This window comes from Cryptomeria japonica, chromosome 6 (genome assembly GCF_030272615.1).
Source record: "Cryptomeria japonica chromosome 6, Sugi_1.0, whole genome shotgun sequence".
Lineage (NCBI taxonomy): Eukaryota > Viridiplantae > Streptophyta > Pinopsida > Cupressales > Cupressaceae > Cryptomeria > Cryptomeria japonica.
In genome coordinates, this window is record NC_081410.1 from 266,140,704 (window position 1) to 266,149,338 (window position 8,635).

Sequence of the window (8,635 nt, forward strand, 5' to 3'; positions counted from 1 at the left end):
GGAAAGGGATTAAATAATTTTGAGAATTATTTAATATTTGAGACTATAGGATAGGAGAATAACTATTAAATATTAGATATTTAATTGATTGGAGAAGGTAATTAAATATTAGATATTTAATTAATTAGAAGAATATGATAGATGAATTAATTAATAGAAAGACACGAAAATGAATTAAATAAATTAATCTTTTCAAATTAACTATTTAATAGAAGAATAATTATTAAATAAATATAAAATATTTATTTAATTGCTCATAGCCAATTTTTATGTGTATACATAACCGACTTCATCGCCATGAGTCTTCCCGATAGTGTCTTCGCTCCGCTCAATCAGTCTGCTCCTTCATCGGGTATCGGGGTAATCCAAAATGAAACATACCGATAAGCAAAGTCTTCCCGATAGAGTATGTTCCATCGATATATGTTTCACCGACGATTTCTTTGGGCATCAGGGTGGCTCAAAGTAACACACACCGATCGCTTTGGCTATACCGATGCAACCGACTTCATTGCCATGAGTCTTCTCGATAGTGTCTTCGCTCCACTCAATTAGTTCGCTCCTTCATTGGGTATTGGGTAATCCAAAATGAAACATACCGATAAGCAAAGTCTTCCCGATAGAGTATGTTCCATCAGTATATGTTTCATCAATGATTTCTTTGAGCGTCGGGATGGATCAAAGTAACACATACAGATCACTTTGGCTATACCGATGCAACCGACTTCATCGCCATAAGTCTTCCCGACAGTGTCTTCGCTCCGCTCAATTAGTCTGCTCCTTCGTCGGGTATCGGGGTAATTTGAAATGAAACATATCGATAAGCAAAGTCTTCCCGATAGAGTATGTTCCATCGGTATATGTTTCACCAATGATTTCTTCGGGCGTCGGGGTGGCTCAAAGTAACACATAACGATCACTTTGGCTATATCGATGGACTCTTCTTTTCGCCACTCTTATCAATATAAGTCTTACCGGTACCATCATCGGCTATCGGCAAGACAATTCTCCACTATTGCCACTACTGTTTACTATGTCGATGGGTCATATCGGTATAGTTTTTGCCGATGCATCAATTCTCCTCAACTTTGCTCCTTGATCGGTATAACTTCTGTCGATGAGTACAACTCCGGCTTGCTATGCTCTCTCATTAGTATATGGTATGCCGATGCCTCCTCACCTCAATCGGGTGATCGTGAACTTGCAGAGGAATTGGTGGTGTATTTTGTGGAATAGGTATACAATTGGTAAAACATATAGTTGGTTGTTCTCTCTCGTAGGGTAAAGTATATTTTGAATTTTCATTTTGGATTGGGGCATTGAAATGGGGCTTACTTTTGCAATTTGGAACTGGAGGGCAAGAAATAATGCTTTGCTTCATGCTTGTTCATATGCTATGACTTGATCAGACTAGATGTGGCTTTGGAACTTTCCTGGATGAATAATATGATTGACTTTGTGTTTCCATACCTACTTCAGGTTCTTCAAATATTCTGATGATTCTGTGAATATTTTAAGTTTCTCTTTAATAAACATTTTAAATCTTCTGCACAATTAAATAGCTAATATTCAAAGAATTTATTTTTCAAAGTTCATTCGAGAATACACGACAAAAGTTGATGAGCTTGTTAGGGACAAGTTAGAGTCTGTCTAAGAAGAGAAATCCAAGGAGAAAGAAAAGAAAGATCTTGTTGCTCAGCAGGTATGCATTTTGCTTAATTGAGCCTCTAGGAGCACTTGTTCTACTCTACTGACGGTTTTTAAAAATTCAAATAAATATGTGCCTATTTTGTTTACAGAATATAGCATTGTAAGAGCATAATTAAGGAAATTACAAAAAATAGCATGCACATTTTTAAGATTAAGGAAATTATAGAAAAGCAACATTTTTAAGGAAATTATAGAAAAATTATGTGCTAACATATTGCACTATCTAAAAAGGATAATCTTTACAAGGATGCAATGGAACCTAGTTCTCAATCGGGTGATCGTGAGCTTGCAGAAGACTTGCTGGTGTATTTTGTGGAACAGGTATTTTGTGGAATGAGTTAGAGGTTGTCCAAGAAGAAATCCAAGGAGAAAGAAGAGAAAGATCTTGTTGCTCAACATGTATGCATTTTGCTTAATTGAGCCTCAAGGAGCAATTGTTCTACTCTACTAACGGATTTTAAAAATTCAAATAAATATGTGCCTATTTTGTTTACAAAATATAGCATTTTAAGAGCATAATTAAGAAAATTATAGAAAATAGCATGCACATTTTTAAGAGCATAATTAAAGAAATTATAGAAAAATAGCATTTTTCAGGAAATAATAGAAAAATTATGTGCTAACACATTGCACTGTCTAAAAAGGATAATCTTTACAAGGATGCAATGGAAACTAGTTCTCAAGCAGGTGATCGTGAACTTGCAGAGGAATTGGTGGTGTATTTTGTGGAACAGGTATACAATTGGTAAAACATATAGTTGGTTGTTCTCTCTCATAGGCTAAAGTATATTTTGAATTTTCATTTTGGATTGGGGCATTGAAATGGGGCTTACTTTTGCATTTGAAACTGTAGGGCAAGAAAGAATACTTTGCTTCATGCTTGTTCATATGCTATGACTTGATCAGACTAGATGTGGCTTTGGAACTTGCCTGGATGAATAATATGATTGACTTTGTGTTTCCATACCTACTTCAGGTTCTTGATATACTCTGATGATTCTGTGAATATTTTAAGTTTCTCTTTAATAAACATTTAAAATCTTCTGCAGAAATAAATATGTGCCTATTTTGTTAACAAAATATGTATGCTCAACTTCTTCCCCTTTGCTTTGCCAACACCTCCAATGCCTGGCATGGGAGTGGGCATGGGAGGTTGCTTTCAGCCAAGTATGAGTGGAATGGGAATGCCTCCCATGGCAGCTTATGGTATGCCACCTATGGGTGGCTATTGATGGGATTGAAGGACTTAACATGGGACACAATTCTTCAATCATACATGGTTTTTTGAGGCTGATCTTCGAGTGGAAAGATTAGATTGTCAAATTGTTTTTATTTTTGTTTGGTTGGTTGATACAAAATAATGAATCTTTAGTATTATCGTATTGGTCAATCAGTTCAAATCTTTCCATCCACCAAGCATTCGACGCCCGAACCATCGCATGATTAGATTATCAAATTGTTTTTATTGTCGTTTGGTTGGCTGATACAGAATAATGAATCTTTAGTATTATCATATTGGTCAATAAGTGCAAACCTTTCCATCCACCAAGCATTTGACGAGGATGTTGTATGTCCCACAACATCCTCATCGGATAAGCAGTGAGAGGGCGTCGAAATTCCGATGACTATCGAGTTTTGCCGATGGCTAAGCAGTGAGGGGGCGTCGGCCACCTAATTTTTTTCGACGACTGTCGAGTTTTGTCGATGACTAAGCAGTGAGGGGTTGTTGGAAGTTCGACGCCCACCCAATTTTTTCCAATGACTTATCGAGTTTCGCCGATGCACATACAACATCCTCGTCGGTGCAGATGTCATCGTAGCCGTCAGACATCCGATGACTAAACCATGACGGGGCCATCTGAATTCAGATGCCTGAACTGTTGCACATACAACATCCTCGTCGGTGCAGATGCCCTTGTGCCATCGAAATTTTGACGGCTACACAGTGACATGGTCGTTTGAATTCAGACGCCCGAACCGTTGCACATACAACATCCTCGTCGGTGCAGATGCCCTCGTACCGTCGAAATTCCAACGACTACACAGTGACAGGGCCGTCTGAATTCAGACGCCCGAACCATCGCACATACAACATTCTCATCAGTGTGGATGCCCTGGTTGTCGTTGGAATTCCAACGACTTATTAATTTTTACTGATGGCTAAGTAGTGAGGGGGCTGTCAAAATTCCAATTTATTTTGACGCCTTAGCCATCACAATTTCAAATTATTTTGACGCCTTAGCCATTAGAACATTACTTGTAAGGCGTTGGAATTCCGACGACTTATCGAGTTTTACCGATGGCTAAGCGCAGTCATGGCCGTCGTCAGAAGAGTCTTCGCCTCTGTCAAAATTTCGACGGTCTTGAGCACCGTCATAATGTCCGACTACAAGTTTTCGATGACGTTACTTGTTGACAGTTTGACGAATTATAGTCAAAATCCCGACGAATTGCCATCAGAATTTGAGGTCAAATGTACTAGTGTTAACATCCACTTGATCAATTTCAAAATTATAAGTAGCAACTATAAATAAAATAACTTTGATAGAAGATAATTTAGTAACAAGAGATGATATTTCACCAAAATCAAATCCCTCTTTAGGAGTGGCTCTTGGCCACAAATCTATCTTTGCACCTCTTAAATGAACTTTCTACTCGAAATTCCCTCTAATATATATACATTTACATCCAACGACCTTCCTAACTTTGAGAAAATATACAAGATTCCAATTGTCACAAGAGTCTAAAGCCATCATCTCCTCTTGCATGGCTTTCTATGAAGATTCACTATCATCCACTAGAATATCCTCCTCATAGGATATAGATTCATCATCATTACTAAGTAAATAAAACACACAACATAATTTTGGTGGGCTATACCTACCAATTGGATTATGTTATCTTGTGGATCTTCTCAAGGTAGGAGTAAGGGTCTCTTCCTCTTGTTCATTTGGATGCTCAAACTCTTTTGTAACTTCAAGATCATCTTTCTTAAAGCTCCTACTTGAAAGCTTTTCTTCCACTCGATCCTTTGTTCTTCCTTAAGAACATCTTCTTGCTTTAATTCAAAGTACATTGACTTTTTCTCCTTTTTATCTTTTGGCTATTCAAAATCAAAAGTACTTATAATATAAAACTTTCTTGGTTAGAGGATTCCAAAGCTTATAATCTTTAATATTTTCACCATATCTAATGAAGATACATTTTTGTGATTTTAGATAAATGAAAGAGGATATGGCACAAGGATGTTCTAGGTGACTAAAAATAGGTTTTAAAAATACTACAATTAGTAGCATCTCTCTATGCAAAATAGTGTCTCCTTCCTCACAGTAGTGTATCTTTCACTGCAATAGTTTCCTTACAAATATGTTCTTAGGGGCATGGTGGTGTTCACTCATACTTAATTATGTCCTTTCAAAACTAAGTTAAGTTTGCATCTTGCTTCTATAAGGAAAAGGGGGTGTTTGGAGGTTGTATTTGGGATTTGCCTCCGCCAAATCTAAAGGCTAAATTAATAATTCAAGATTTGTATATTTTTTGATGTTTGAATTCTAGGTGCATGCATGGTTGTTGTTTAGTGTAATAATATGTTGGTGCCCAAAACCACAGATTGGAAAACTTAAGGGTTTGCCAAATCCTCAACTAATCCAATTAGCTTTGGCCAACGAATAGGGATGGTCGAAGACCAAATCCCTTTGCAATTAAGGCTCCACTGAACCTAGGTGGGTATACCTCTCCCTCTCAAGTACAAAAAGAGTCATTTAAAATGAATTTAAACTTTATGGTTAGCAAATGCAAAACTGGCAAATGATTATTCTGCAATTGTGCTTTATTATGTGCTTTAATTGAATGCTTTGAAAATAAATGATTGTGAATGTATATCGAAAATGAAATTGCTTTCAGGATTTAAATGAAATCTGCATAGATCAGTTCATATAGGATTTGGGAAGAATGTTTCTCTATCAAGGACCTTGAATGCATACAGATCAAAACCTTAAAAGATCAATAACAAACCAGTGCCTCTATCCAGAGATATATATGACACTTAGTGGACAAAATATCTTATCAACTCGAGAGACAATTCATTATCAACTATGAAGGTTCAATACGCGTTACACAAACAATAAGAACTCAATCTTTCACTTAATGCAACGACATGTGATTCAAACATATTTATCAAGAGGACAAAGATAATCATCAACACAAAAGTGTACACAATATTTGGAAAAAGAAACAACAAACCTTGTATATTAATCTTTAGGAAATAATTGCATACATAAGCTGCACTTGTAGATACTCCATTACAGATTTCTTGCACAAAATGTCACTTCTTCTTCCTATATACTTCTTTGATACAAAATGATATTCAATCCTTACAACAGTCTGTTGTTCTTATGATTCTTCTCTGATTGTCATAAAACTGACTCCCAATAAGTATGTGAATCAAATGACACATATGAAAGGACACACCCTTTCATACACAGAAGGGAGTTACAGATAGTTGCATTCCAAAGGACACACCCTTTGGTTTTATAAATAATTACAAATGAAACCTAAAATACATACTAAATAAAAGCTTTAATAATGTTCTTTCTAATCTTTCACTTTGATAAAATTCCACTTCCGCTCTTGAACTCCTTGATATTCCTCATCACCAAACTTTGATAAAATATCCCGCACACAAACTAAACCAATCAAATTCAATGATTTAAAAAATTAATTACTCTCAATTAGGTTTTGCTTATGAAAGATTAATAATCCCTTTCCCTAATGCAAGATTAATCCTCCTCAATCAAAGTATATCATCAAGAGGATATTTTGCAAAGTGATATTTATACTTGGGACTTTAAAAACATAAATTCGTATAATAAAACAAAATATTTAATAATCCCTTTCCCTAATGCAAGATTAATCCTCCTTAATCAAAGTATATCATCAAGAGGATATTTTGCAAAGTGATATTTATACTTGGGACTTTAAAAACATAAATTCGTATAATAAAACAAAATATTTACCCTAGTATATATTTCCAAATAATAACAAAAGGTAAAATACTTTATACTAAATAATAATACTTCCCTTGGAAAATGATAACCATAGATAAATATTACAACTTTGCAATACCTTTTCATCCTTTTAAGGCAACTTCATCTTTCTTGGGAATATTTTATCATATAGGATAAATACTTTGCAAAAACCAATCAAACATTAACTATATGATAAAAATAATTTACTCTAATGAACATATTCAATTTATTAACTTAGGGCAAATAATATGCATATGAAAAGATTGCCTCAAAACACCAAAATCCATTTTAATAAATGCTATTCATCATTTTACCTTTGGTAAAAAGAACTTTTCAAAATACATTTTTTCTTTGAACAAAATATAATATTCATACTTTGATCCTCAAATACATTATTCATACGATAAAGAATAATATTTACCCTAATATGGATTCAATTCAAAAAATTAGGGTAAAAGCATGATGAGAGACAATATCATTAGGTCACCATATTGAAAGCACTTATGTATAAATATAATTTCCCCTTTGTCAAAATATATTCTTTAACTTTCATATGTGAGCGTCAATGCAATAATTTTTTTATATTACATTAGGGATATTTAATAATTCGCCCCTTAAAATAGAATTTTAGGGAAAATGTTTACATAAATAAGAATCCCTAACATTCAAATGATTTTCAAAGATATCTTTCAAAAGTTACACTAATCATTTTAAAATTTCTCAAAAATTGTCTATTTACATTTAATAATGTTTAGAGAAATTTTTACTTAATAAATTCTGAAATTTCCAATAGTAACAAATCCCTTTGGAAATATTATTACTCTCTAAATCAACAAAAGAGAAAAATAATAAAAATATACTCATTCTTTGATTATTCATAAATAAAATTTACCCAAAAATATATATTCAACTCATTAATTTAAGATAAAAATATTTATGAAAGCTTAAAAGATCATAACATTAAATCCACTTATTAATCAAATATTATGCACTAAAGAACATTTATATGTAAAATATAATTATTCCTTTTACACAAATATTTCCCCTTCAAAAAGTAAAATAAAAAAATTCAAAGTTCATAAAATGTGGAAAATATAATCTTTAAAATAATGATTTTCCTTTTCTATGGTATTTAAATGAATGGTAAAAAATCATTATGAAAATAAAATACTCTATTAAATTTCTTAGGTAAAAAGATACTTCCTGTACATGCAAACCTAAGAAATATAATTTTGTGTTATAGTATCCTGCACAAAAAAAAAGAAAAATCAAATACCTCAATAAATTTATATATTTCTAAGCATATCTTGAGAAATAGAAACATTGACAACATATCCGTTATGAACAAATAATTTTCCCTAAAGAACAATCTAGCCCTTTGTTCATGGATCCATTGGGGTAGCATACCTTCTCGGGAGAGTGTTATTTTTAATTTAGTGCTTTTGTCAATCTTCCCTTTTAAAACTGCTTCAAACTGGAATGATTTCGCCTTTGCAACCATATACATAGGCATCAGAATAGGCTTCCAGGAGCTTGAAATGGAAAAATATACCTGAACATATGCGTCTCACATGATTTCCATATACTTGAACATAGGCCTCTCACATGATTTCTCCAGTGAACTAGCTGTCCTGCATGAGATTTGGAACTCTAAATTTTGAAAAAATTTAAGGTTCCATCATAATAGATGTTGCAAGATGGTTTAAATAGTGAATTTGTAGGTCTAGTATAGTCATAGAGTCCTAAAAGATGCATGTATTGGTGTGTTCATGCTCTTTTATTAAAGATTTAGTATTTTTTCATTGCAAGGATTTAAGGTTGTGCAAGAAAAAAATGAAAGAGATTAGAGAGACAGAAATCATGTTTGATAAGAGTTGTAAAAGTGAAAGAAGGGTGGG